We start from the raw sequence: 13,979 nt of genomic DNA on the forward strand, positions 1-13,979 counted from the left end.
GTATGAATAGGAAACAGTTAAGATTATTGCTGCTAGAGTTGCCAAGTTGAAGCCATGCAGTAGCCCCACGATTTCTAAACACAGTAGAGAAAGACACAGTAAAAACATACTGACAGTCAAACAACGTCATCGTAGATTTTAAGTATTCAAGACACTGACTAGTAACAGTCCACTAGACTAACAGGGGGATGCAACAATAATACTTTAAAATACTTAAAAATAAATAATTCACATTTTGTTTGGAAAAAAAAAGTTCTGAAATCAGAAATACACAAACCCCACTTTAATCTGCATGCATATACAGGCAAAAGAAAGCTTCATTCACTTAGATGAACACAGGAGTTACATGCGCACATATTCCTGCCGAGGTGCAAATTAGTCCACATATGCATTTACCACTACCATATGTGCAATTCCTAAGCACTTCAAAAGCTAAAAAAGACCTTAAAATTTAGTTAGAAGAGAACTTCAGCTTCTAGATGAGCTCTTGCAATTCCTACCATATGGTTCAAAACATAAGATCACATAAGAGAATGACACTCCTAAATCATAGCAGCCTTTGAGATCTTAGTAAGTGTCATCCACAAGAGTGAACACAGAGCAACAGTTTAAAAGAAAGTGGTGCGGCACTGCCTGAATCATTGCCACACCTGGTTACTCCCAATGCAGCAAACTTTATTCCTGGCAAACAAAGCAAGCAACACTAACATAAAAGAAAACATTGTTTCTGAAAGTCGCATAAGGCACAGAAGACAACTCTGAGTCAGGAGATAAAATGGAAGTAATGCCACTCTGCAGCCTGGAAGGATAGACACCTGCCTGAGACTTCCTCAGTAGTCTGATCAGCCACAGAAACAAATGAATACATGTCTGATTCACAGCAAGTCCTCATTGTACTGTTTTTAACTTTTCTTTTCACAATTTAGGCCAATCAGCTCCTACATTATTAGAAACAACTTATTTATAATGTATTACACAGGTTCATTATGATAATTCAATACTAATTTAAAGGCATACTTTAAATTACTGTTAAACAATTTAAACAACACAGACTATCAAAGTAAAAGTTACAGTGAAAATAACAAGTTGGAATGTGGTTATTTAGAACACAGAAGAATGCATTGGGTTGGAAGGGATCCACAAAGGTCATCTAATACATACCCCTGAAGTGAGCAGGGATGTCTTTAAGTAGATCAGTTTGCTCAGGGCCCCATCAAGTTTGACCTTGAATGTCTCCAGCGATGGGGCCTCTACCGCCTCTCTGGGCAATCTGTTCCAGTATTTCACTACCCTCATTGTAAACAACTTCCTAATGTCCAACCTCAATCGACCCTGCTCTTGTTTAATACCATTGCCCCTCATTCTGTCACTACATGGCTTTTTAAAGAATCCCTCCCCAAGCTTCTTGTAGGTCCACTTCAGATATGAAATGCTGTGCCTCTCCAGGCTGAACAACCCAAACTCTCTGAGCCTGTTTTCATAGGAGAGGTGCTCCAGTCCTCTGATCGTCTTCATGGTCCTCCTCTGGACCCACTCCAGCAGGTCCATGTCCTTCCAGTGTTGAGGATTCCACACAGTATTCCAGTCTCGCCAGAGCAGAGGAGCAGAATCACCTCTCTTGACCTGCTGGCCATGCTTCTTTTGATGCAGCCCAGGATACAGTTTGCTTCCTGTGCTGCAAGTAAACATGACTGGCTTATGTCCAGCTTCTTGTCCACCAGTACCGCCAGGTCTTTTTCTGCAGGGATGCTCTCAATCTCATCATCCTCCAGCCTGTGTTGATAGAGGACTGCCCCAAGCCAAGTGCAGAACATCAATCTTCACAGACAGGCAACTTGTGCAATAAGCACTGGGAGACTGTATAGATGGATGTTCTATATAAAGTTCCTATTTAAATACAGAGCTGATTTTGACATGGAAAATTTGATATAACTGTTTACATAATTCAGCACTCTATGTATACATGAGCTTATAAACAACTGCAGAAGTTTAGTTAAGAGGGGCAGTGGTACTTGAACAACTCACAGGTATGCTATAAAAAAGTAAATTTTTTTACTGACAAATATTTATTAGAAATAAAGTACATACAGTATCTAGAGCAATGGCAAAATTATAGATGAAAGCTAAGGAAGCAGTGATTTTACCTGTGAAACACAATTAGATTGATAGTCTTAAAGAAACCCAAAAAACATGGATTGCCAGCAGATAAGTGAATACAGCTATCTGTGGTAATGGGAGATTGAAGGTATATCCTTATCTCCTCTAAAAATGGATGTGAGAAATACCTAAAGCCCAGAGTTCTTAGTCAAAAATGAGTGAGAAAGCTATCTACCTCATCATATTATTGCTGAATCAAATTTACCACTTCTGTAACTACAATTTCATTACAATTCTTATTCTGGTAGTGAATACACAGTCTCTCTTACAGAAACTCTACTATTTCTGATGAAAATTACACAGCATTTCAGAACCAGAGTGCCCAGGCTTGAAGTGAACCGAGGCAGAAAAAAAATTATGATGAGGGAAATATGATTCATGCAGGGGTTGTGCAATACTCATATAGTATTAATCTTATATGAGAACAATTATATTAAAATAAAACTGCTCTAAATTCTTTTCCTTCTGTTTGTTCAATTAACAATTTGGGGAAAGCAAGCTATTCATCTAATCCTAGTGCCACCTTTTCATTTACTGTGAATGACTTCTTAGGCATGCGTGCCTGATAAAAATTAATGAGAACCATCTCAGCGTTTGAAGCTTCACGAATGTTGCGCACATGCCTTCCCAATGCAATGTCTAACCTTATGACTGTGAGAAGAGAACAAATACAATCACGATGCTGTTAAGTTTTTTAAGAAAGCCCAAGGGTTCTAGCAGTTTACAGACTTTTTTTTTCCTCCTTTATTATTTCCTCTTTTAAATTGCATCGTTCTAAGTAAATTATTTCAAATAAAATTTATGTAGATAAAGTTGGTGATATTTCACCTCATCCACAGGATGAGGTTTAGTTTGCCATGTCTGAAATTACTTAAAGCAGTCATGTATCACAGTATCGCCAAGGTTGGAAGAGACCTCGAGGATCATCGAGTCCAACCTGTCACCACAGACCTCATGACTAGACCATGGCACCAAGTGCCACATCCAATCCCCTCTTGAACACCTCCAGGGATGGTGACTCCACCACCTCCCTGGGCAGCACATTCCAATGGTGAATGACTCTCTCAGTGAAGAACTTTCTCCTCACCTCGAGCTTAAACTTCCTCTGGTGCAGCTTGAGACTGTGTCCTCTTGTTCTGGTGCTGTTTGCCTGGGAGAAGAGACCAACACCCTCCTGGCTACAACCCCCCTTCAGGTAGTTGTAGACAGCAATGAGGTCTCCCCTGAGCCTCTTCTTCTCCAGGCTAAACAATCCCAGCTCCCTCAGCCTCTCCTCATAGGGCTTGTGCTCAATGCCTCTCACCAGCCTCATTGCCCTTCTCTGGACACGTTCAAGTGTCTTGATGCCCTTCTTAAACTGAGGGGCCCAGAACTGGACACAGTACTCAAGGTGTGGCCTAACCAGTGCAGAGTACAGGGGCACAATGACTAACCTTTGAATTCTGGAAGCTCTGGTAGGTCTCTTCCACAACTACAAGGGTACCATAGAGCAACGCAACACAAACTTACCTCCTGTAAGTCAGTCAAGTTCCACTTACTTCAGTGGATCTTGATACATCAGTTTAAACCACCTGAGAACTTGTTATAGCTTCTATTGCACATGATCAATATGATTAGGAAGAAACAAAAATAGAGACAAACCACTAAAAAATATTTCCTCTAACTCAGCAGACACAAACCTGTCTCTCTAATGGCACTCAATTTCGTAAGAGAACTGAGGCTCAGTTCTCTCCCTGACTAATGGCAGGGATTGGGCTAACATGAGCTTTCTTGAAGAACTTGGGAATAAGTCTTTACTCTTCTGAACAGAATATCAGTTAGGTGGGAAATTATTTTTTAAAACTCATAGCCTAGTAGTACAGGGCTGTGCACAGATAATAGCTTTGAATGTAAGGGAAAGACAGACAATAAAAACAAACCGAGCTACTGTGCAGAGTAAGCTGGATAAAAGGAGCACAGCCCAAGCATAAAGATGAGAACTCGCTCCTCACAGAAACCTGGCACTGAGACACTTCTATGCTTGAGTCTCAGTCTGAAATTTGGCTATTCAATTTTTTCAACATCTTGAGTCAGTTGGGAAAGTCAGCTGTAGAGCCAAAAAAACCACATGGCAGACGCATAACACTGCAACCTTGAAGAGTGGGAATAAAAAAGAATACAAAGATGTTGGTTCTCTTTGTTGGGTAAAAATATCTGCTACCCGGTATTTTTATTTTCATTCTTTGTCCTTATTTATTGAAAATCATCTCTTGCAGGAAAGAAATTTTGAGCTTTCTAACAATGAGCTTACTTTTCCATTGCTCGAAGGCCAGCTTGTGATAACTACCAGCTTTGCCAGTCTGAAAGATAAAAAGTATTAGAAGGCTCATGGTAGACTGAGCTACAAGTAATGTAGTATCACCTCTTCACTTTTCTGTTGTTATCTATGTTTTAGTCAACAGCACCTCTTTGGTATTATTGATGATGGATCAATCTTAATTACCTATGAAAGAGACTTCACATCAGTTTCTGGCATGGCCCTTTTGTACATTCATAAACTGGCACTTAAGACATTAAGCTGAAAGTGCTGGAACTCACAGAAAAGCAAACTCAGTACTGGACCAAACCAGCTTAGGTAAGAAATCAAAATAGAACTGCCTGTTACTGTTGAAATAATGTTGCAAATAAATTCACTAAATATATATATAGAGAGAGAGGGAGACAAGTAGTAGAGGTTAACTCATGCATGTTAGACTTCAGATTTGCCACTGATTCCAGTGGTGTAGAGGTTTCACAAAATAAAAGATGCTGCTACTTCCTATATAGTCTGCTGGACCATCCCTCAGGGCGGACAATCAGTCTACCTTTTTTTTCCCCCCATGACTGCCAGCATCTGCTTCAAGCCACAGTTTATGTAAGTCTAACAAGGAATGGGTACATTTCAGCTGAAACAGCCTACCATATACTAGAAAGAGAGCCTGTATACACTGGAAAGCAGAGGCATCTGCCCTCTGCTTCCAAATGAACTATTTATTACCATTGATATTCTTGGACAACCCTAAGAGAATGGTAATAATCAGTACTAATCTCTTCTTCACACAATCAAAATGTCTTAATATGTGGTGCACACAAGCTCAGTGACAATGCTATATAAGAAGAAAGCAACTTTTCATGTAAACAAAAATTGTCAGTATTCATCAGTACCAGAAAAACTGAAGCCACAACTAGAAAAAAAGCCAACACAACAACATGAGCACTGTTAACAGTCAAATGATTTAATGTTATAAATTAATAGTTCAAATAGACACTTTTTTCCCTCTGCCAATAGCTCTAGGAGAAACTGTCAATGAATGCTTATTGAAGTCTCAATTTTACAACTATTCCTAGCACAGAAGGGAGAGGTGTCCCAATTCTTAGCTTGTCTGATGATTTCTAAAGCTGTGAAAGTTATTTGGCTTCAATGTGTTTCAGTCCTATGAGAATAAGAGACATGTAGAACTGGTCTAAATACAAATGATACAAAACTGTGATAATCCCCAAGCAATATAATAAATGTGCCTGTATTTTTTCCTTATTCATTCTCCAGTTTTGATTTAAGCACATTGCTACAAAATCAAGATCCTTTCAGTAACATGGCTTTTAGGCATACTGTCATTAGAAAGCATTACACAAAGTTAAAGATAACCTTACTTCAACTGACATGTAGTTGTGTTTTCAACTACTTTTTCTTCCAGATCCTTAAAACTGCAGAGTTATGTAGCACTCAAGACTGACAGAGATATGTTACACGTGTTCACAGCTGGGAGGACTAAGATGTGCAAGGGGAAGTTTAGGCTTGATCTTAGAAAGAAGTTCCTCACAGAAAGAGTGATTGCCCATTGGAATAGGCCACCCAAGGAGGTGGTGGACTTGGCATCCCTGGAGGTGTTGAAGAAAAGACTGGATGAGGCACTTGGTGCCATGGTCTAGTTGATTAGTTAGGGCTGGGTGATCAGTTGGACTTGATAATCTTGGAGGTCTCTTCCAACCTGGTTGATTCTGTGATTCTGTAATTTTCTAGTTAGCTTTTTCAAAAGCAAATTAATGGAATGACCACTCTAAGAATGTCATACAAAGGTCTTGGCCTCTGCGAGAAACTATGTGTAACAGCATGAATTCCAGGCTACATTTTCTGAGAGGATCTCAAAGGATCTTTGCATCTCAAAAAGAAGTATTTTACATTTGTCATTAAAAGTCTCCCAATTACTTCCTACAACATCTCCAATTAGCCAAAAGAAAAAAAAAGGGGGGGTAATGGAGGGAAGGGGGAAAAAGGTCCCAAACCAACCAAAAAAACAATCAAAACAAAACCATAACAATAACTGCTTTTCATATACCACATTTACATTTGGGATAGCAGCTTCTATCAAAGGTGTTACATACTCTGGCATCGAACAGCCTGCCCCACATCAGCATTTTAAATCTAGTGCATGCTGTTAGGACAGGACATTTTTCTGTTACCTCTGCCTCTCCTTGTAAGTTAAAGCAAATATCTGTACTTCAAAAAAACCAGAGACATGTACAGTTTGTATACATATGTATTGGTGCACGCACAACTGTTAGCATCACAGATGCATTCATTGCATGAAAGTTTGCTTAAAACATGGAGACAGGGATTCTACTTTAGCTAAGCATCACGCTACAAAAGACCGTGCCAAGACCTTATTAGGATGAATTAGTATCAATGGCAGAAAGCTGGGTTTTTTGTATCTCTGTGTCACTTGAAGAATCAGCAACTAGAAGACTGAATTATGGATGGGGTTTTTTTCTATGGGGGGGAGAGGGAGGAGGGGAGAGAGAGAAAAAAAAATAGCTTCTACTTACAATTATTTTAATGAAAGAATTCCTAAGCTACTGAGCATCATTACTTAGTACACAAATAGCCAGTATCTGTATAATAAAATCACTTAAGTAATTCCAACTTTGCTTTGAACTTCCAGAAAATCAAAATGTACATGTATGGTTGAATTAGTTCAGTTACTCAGAAATCAGTGAAGTGATTCCAAAGATGGATTTGGCCTGTTATCTACCTGCACAGCACAAATGAATAATGCAGATGCACATGCAAAGTGCTGTGAAGTATCTCAGCTTAACAGTGCATTTAAAATGTATCACTAACTTTCAGCTTCTTGAAATATTTATCAACCACAGGAGGTTCTACCAAGAGCACAATCTATCAGGGACTTCTCTGAATTTTGATTTCTACAAGTGACTCAGCGGACTTTAGAAAATAAGAATAGAATTAACTGCTAAAACAGCTTCAGGTACTTGTCTGACTCCACAGATGCCACAAGTCCCTTCTTAACTTTCAGTAACCTTAATATCTCTACATAGCACATCTTATTGGGGAGAAGAGGAAGGTAAAAAGTGTCTTGACTTCAGAAGTCACTAAATTTAAATTGTATGCAATTAGAAAGCTTCTGAAAGAATCCACTGTAATGAGCATGCTTTAAGGCACCACAGCCAACTCAAAAAGTACTATGTAACAAGCATTCTGATTAAAATCATTCTAGTGGAACAAACTAGTTAAAATGACTAGTAAGAGAGGAGGAGACTCAGGGGTGACCTTATTGCTCTCTACAACTACCTGAAGGGGGGTTGTAGTGAGGCGGAGGTTGGTCTCTTCTCCCAGGCAGCCAGTACCAGAACAAGAGGGCACAATCTCAGGCTGCATCAGGGGAGGTTTACGCTGGAGGTTAGGAGGAAGTTTTACACAGAGAGAGTGATTGCCCACTGGAATGGGCTGCCTGAGGAGGTGGTGGGGTCGCCGTCGCTGGGGGTGTTCAGGGCGAGGCTTGACAGGATGCTTGGTTCCATGGTTTAGTTGATTGGGTAGTGTTGGATGGTAGGTTGGACACGATGATTTCGAAGGTCTCTTCCAACCTGGTTTATTCTATTCTATTCTATTCTAAGTAGGAACAGGCTTGGATCAACAGTGCAAAGCATTTAAACTTGTGAGTGCCAGCCTAACTCAATTAGTTTTACTAAACTTTGTGTGAAATGAATTCAGTTCCTGATCCTAAAGTGATTTTACCGACCTATTAATAACTGTGAAATTGGAAGTAAGATTTATTATTTTTTCCATGCTAAATACTCTGGAATATCCCCCCTGCCAAAAAACCAACCAACCAACCAAACAACAACAAATCCCAAACAACAACAACAACAAAAAAACCACACCAAAAAACCCCACACAATAAGCAATCAATCAAACAAAAAAAAACAGCTCTTAGGTTGAATAGTTTCAAACCAGTTTGATCTATAAAAATCTTTTGTTCCAAATTTTAACTAATAAAAACTAAGTTATGGTTTTATCAGAAGAAAATTCCCTCAAAGTCGTATTTTTTTCATTATGGACTTAAGAGGGGTATATTCATTTCATTTGACAAATGCAATCACCTAGTAAACTGCATTACTTCACAGTAACATGTTCCTGCAGTATACAGAGTCAGGAATAATAAGTAAACCCAATCTCCACCAAAACTCCTTTTTTAGTTTTTTATCTTGTTTTCACCTTGCAGGAAGTACCAGACACGGGCAGAGGGAGGGGGGCTGGGGTGTTTATTTTTACATTTCACTTGAATTCAGGCAAGAGATTGAACGAACAAATAACCTGTTACCTCAACAAGTATGTGCATCTGCCTCAAAAAACGCAGTTGGGCCTTTCGCGCATAACTGACTTACATATGAAATTCACTTATTTAATCCCCTGAACAGTAAGTCACATTTCCCTGGTACTTGAGCAGCACCAGATGACACCAGAAGGTCGCAATGATGCATTATTTTCACTAACCTTCTGTAATAAATTTTAAATTAGTCGACCCATCTATACAGAAAAATTACCTGAAAAGTTCAGTAAAGGCTTAAAGGTTAAATCTCATTCTCACCTACTTAAGACTACAATTTGGAAAAGAGATGCTATTACAGTGGAGTAGATAGTATATGGTGACTATATTATATAAGCTAAAAGCTACAGGTCTGTAAGCTCTATGCATGCATCTGCTTTTAGGGTTTTGGTATTGGATTATTTTTTTTTTTTTTGGTTGGGTTGTTTTGTGTTTCGGATTGGGGTTTTTTTGAAAGAGAAAGATCAGCCTGTTAAATTATATCTCAGTGGAACTACTGATTTTTTTTTTAACAAATTTTTCCTTTAGGCAAGTTGAAACAAGAAATAACCATACTGAAATAGTGTTTCTGAATACGGACATGAAGCAATTTGGGAAAACACAGCACTAAAGAGTAACATTTACTTTCTTGTCTTTAATACACTGTAAAATACCTATTTCTCTCAGTTGTTTTATGGTTGCTTGGTTGGTTTGGTTGGTTTTTAGTCAAGAACTGTGGGGTGGCTTTTTTGTTTGTTTGTTTGTTTTAAACAACAACAAAACAAAAACCAAACGACCAAAACCTACCAGCCTCAAGTTACATAGTACTGCACGTGGACTTTTAACATCTAGCGATATCTATATGCCCCCATGCAACCAGATACAAAGCACTAGGTTCAAGAAATATTTCTGAGCCACTCAGAAGTGGAGTTTCACCCAAAAAAAATATAAAATAAAAGTTATACACCTTCACAAGAAATCTCTCATTTCACCTCAAACCAACAACTTAAGCAGCCCCGAACAAGTGATCCATCTTTAACTCTTTACCTTTGTCTCCCACTTGTTAATTAATCACTTCAGCATCCGCTCCGGGAGTCTCCTCAACGCCGAGCTGAGTTTCCCTCCTCCTCGGAGCAGCAGCTCACGCAGGTCTAGTCATTCATTATTTTTTTTTCTCCTTTCACCACTTAAAACAAGAAACTTGGACAAAAAGCGAGCCGGCCGGCCGCACCGCTGAGGACAACGGCAAGCAGCCCCTCGCCTGCCGCTGCGTGCCGCCCGGACAGCGCGGGGCAGGCCGGAGGCGAAGCCCGGCGGCGAGCAGCTGCCGGCAGCCCTGCGGGAGGGGGGAGACAGGACGGGCCGGACCGGGCCGGGCCGCGCCGCGCCGCGCCGGCACAAAGGTCTCCATGGCAACCGCGGGCCGAGCCCCCCAGCACCCTCACTCACGCGACGCCGCGGCCCCGCCCACCGTCCGCCGCAGAACCCGCAGCTGCGCCGCGATCGCGACAGGGCCAGCATCGAGACGTCCTCTGCAGAGACGGGGCCGCGAACCTGCCTGCGAGCAGAAGGCAGAGCGGCCAGTGGAACGCAGCCGGATGGGCAGAAGGACAGAGCCGACGGCAGATGTTGCCGGCTCTGCCGCAAACTGCTAGCTTCCGGGGCTTAATTCGGCCTTCACACCTCAGCGCCTGTCCTGGAGATTCTCGGTTGAGTGCAGAGGTCGATATGCTACTACCGAATCCCAGCAGAGGGTACCTTCACACTGAATCAATTACAACCCACGTTTTTTAGCTTCTCCGTCTCTTAGAATACAAAACATTGGATTTGGGCGCAGAGGGGTTTTTTATTTTTCTTTTCAACTTCTGCTTTGCAGAGGGTATGACCTCAAGCTATGAAACTTCAGTCCTAAATACATGGGCATCTAGGCAGTACACCCTCCTTGTACTCAAGCTTTTTTTAAGTGTGTATAGCAAAAATGGCAAGAAGCTAAACAAACGCCTGGCCTGGCGTCCAGCAGGGGCAACTCTGAGCCCCCATCCAACACACATTTCAAGTAACAATTTTACATCTGCGATTGTTCCTGCTGAATACAGAAAAACTCTTCACACCCCCTAAAATCTGAGGGGTCTCAGGTCAAGGGCAGAAATGCCAAAGGTGGAAATGAGGCCAAAATGCCTACAACCCCATGCAAGACTCCTGTAGATGTAATTATGCCTGTAAAAGATTGTTGCTCTTTAGTGCAGTGCAAATGTCTAAATAATTCAATTATTCTGCTGAAGTCAAAAGGACTTGTTTCTGAGGATCTCTTGCTAGAGTGCCTTCTTCATTCTGCACATATCAATTGGTCAGCACCTGTGTCATTGGAACACTGGAGGAAAAAAATAGTTTAATTACTTTGTGTACCAGGATCTTGTCAGGAAAAACAGCCTTCCCTTTCATATAAGTATGAGGCTTATACTCAGATTCTTCATGTGATTATCAGCTTAGACTCCAAAATGAGCCTTTGCCTTCCCAATGTTTTTAATGAAACTGGATTTGATTATTACACCCATTTTAAGAGAAAAAAAAAAAAAAAAAGGCGGCATCACACACAGCCTTCATTATTTGTTGTTTAGGTAAAAAGCTTAATGCCTGGACTTGAGGTTTGTGGTTTAGCCTTTTCTTTGAAGTCCATATTTAAGCCAGATCTTAAAGATCTTTCTGCTTACAAAGAGCCACCTCCCTGTTCTGAACCACAGTGAACACATGCCTAACATCCGCTATCATTACTATTTGCCATTAGTGATTGGGAGACAAATTTCAGTGCACATTTCAGTAGTCTTCTCTCAAAATGTCATAGCAAAGCTGAGGTCAGTTTTGTTTCATTTGATAGGACTCCATACATACTCTGAAGAAGGATGGGCAACATTTAGGGTCTGAAGGGAAAAAGTGCTGATGATGCTTCTACCAACCTTCCCCAGGTTTCGCCGCACTCCCTGGGGCAGATGTAAGTACAGGGGTTGTGTTCAGCTCCCTCCCAAGTGGGGACAGAGGAAAGAAACAGCAAGTAGCTAAGCAGGGTCAGAGGTTCAGCACTAGAAACTTGTTTTAAACACCTGCTGAGGCAAATGCAGTAATAGCAGTAGCAGCAATAATAATGGCAATCCTACTAGCTTCTCTGTAACACTGCCAAGCTTTAAGTCTCACTTAAGGAGAGCAATGCAACAATTTCATGTCATTCTACATTGTTGCCTATGATGTAGAAAGAAGACTACTCACGATAAATTAAAGGTCATGAATAAATGGCATTTTAATAGAAGAAAATCTACTCTACATGAAATAGTATCTCCAAGGGGTAATTAATTACGCAGCAGTCTAAGCATGTTCTCCTTCACTGAAATGTGAACGGCCATCCTGTTTCATTTCAATGTGCTAATATACATCACCATCTCAGGAAAGTTGCATTGAAAAAATAAGAAAACTGGTACTATAAAGTTATTGCATCCATTGCAGCAGTGCACTACAAGACACATGATTTGGCATTACATTTAATTGAGAAATTTGACCTAACAATAAAATTCAAAGGGATTTTACTCCCACTGCCAAGATCAATGACTGGTATTAAAATATGGACTACCACATATTCATCAAAGAGCTGTTCAAAAATCTGACATTTATACAGACTGCTATCTTTTATATAAAGGGATACTATCTCATAAAACTGATGAAAGTTGAAGAAAATTATTTTCATTCCAAACACTTATATCCTTCTTGACATTAGAATAGACATTTTTTCTGAATCACAAAAATCCTAATATACCTAAAACGGACCAAACTCCTTAATGTTCCGTTGATGATTGCTTTATTGTATGTTGAAGCTGGGCAAACTTTGAGAGTTTCGATGGAGAGAAGTAGAAGGAAATCCTATAATGTATTTTCAGCTGTCCAGTAATATTCACTCAAGGAAAAGTGCCTTTAAGCTGTATACTGATAAAGGAGGTTAGGTGCAGGATTTTTCTATTGCTTATGCAGCACATGAATAGTTATCGCTGAACCACAATTCAGTGTTTTCATGCTAACACCTACAACCTCAGTTTGCTCTACACAAATGCACATTCCAATCATTTTCACAGCGGTTCTTCAAGGATCATTTAAAACATCTCCAAACATCAAGAGTGTAGCAACCAGGTGGATTCTTTACAATTTGAATGAAACCCACTGATACTCAAATCTATCTTTTTCAGAAGGGATAAATCTGTAAACATTTCAAGGAAGCCATACTAAGGCCCAAACGCAAGGTTAGCTTGTGCTGCCCTTAAAGTCTAGCCAACAGCATACATGCAGAGGATAAATTGCTATACAAAGCAGAAATAAATTACTTGGTTTAAAGTCACATATTAAATATTCACTGAATTAATTTGGTAGTTCTTTACTACATTGTGTTTGAGGGGTTTTCCTGCTAAACCCTTTACAGAGCACATTTAGCTATTCCTCTGCTTGACAATCCATGCATAAGCAGTCAGAGATTACTCCAGAATCTTCCCTTGTTCTCAGCTACCATTTCCTCTGGTTTGTGACATTAAACTTACCATGAAATAGCACTGCAAGCATTGCAAAACCTTAACTCTTTTCCAGACGCTCAGGCCTGTGTCACAATCTCTCATGGTGTGTTACTCATGTTTCTCTCTTGACTTGGTAGCCCCCTGGGGAAGACCACTCTAAGAACAAGGATGGTTTCTTGTGTAATACTGTGCATAGTAGTGCTACAGATCCCTGCACTTCCTCCTCCATGCTATTCTCAGCTCAGGCAAACATTGTAAACTGGGAATTTTGTTCTCATATAGCAATGGTAGAAATCCTTCTTCAGAGGATGAATAGACACATAGCACTTATTTCCACCAACTTTTGCCCTTTACGTTCTGCAACACTAATGAGTAGCAGAATCTTTTTTAAAAGATTACAGGACACAGGTTTTAAGACTTACTCTGTTTCACAGTATGTGAAAAGTGTAGGCATTTCCTACCATTTTGTATTAGTTTTGTAAGTATTCCTTAAAGTTTTTCAACACTCAGCTAGAATTTTGCAGAGTATGAGCCACTTCTAAGTCAGACAGTAGAACAATTTGAGAAAGGTTGGGCACTTCCTGGAAACACAAAGTAAAACTCACTCCTGATTCCAGTAGGAACAGATTTAGGTCAACTAGAATTACCATGGAGA

General features: G+C 40.2%; 1 protein-coding gene across 7 annotated transcripts in view; it reads right to left on the minus strand.

Moving 5' to 3' along the window:
- The window catches only part of CTNND2 (catenin delta 2), a 576,017-nt gene that overhangs the window by 382,587 nt on the left and 179,451 nt on the right, over positions 1-13,979 (minus strand). Inside the window, exon 1 of one of the 7 annotated variants that reach the window (XM_054164404.1) lies at positions 9,828-9,997. The exons of the other annotated variants lie outside the window; for them this stretch is intronic. The gene's annotated coding sequence lies outside the window, so the exon portion shown is untranslated. Of the gene's footprint in view, positions 1-9,827; positions 9,998-13,979 lie in introns of those variants that run through there. 7 annotated transcript variants of the gene reach the window in all.

Source organism: Dryobates pubescens, chromosome 9, assembly GCF_014839835.1.
Source record: "Dryobates pubescens isolate bDryPub1 chromosome 9, bDryPub1.pri, whole genome shotgun sequence".
In the NCBI taxonomy this organism is placed as follows: Eukaryota; Metazoa; Chordata; class Aves; order Piciformes; family Picidae; genus Dryobates; species Dryobates pubescens.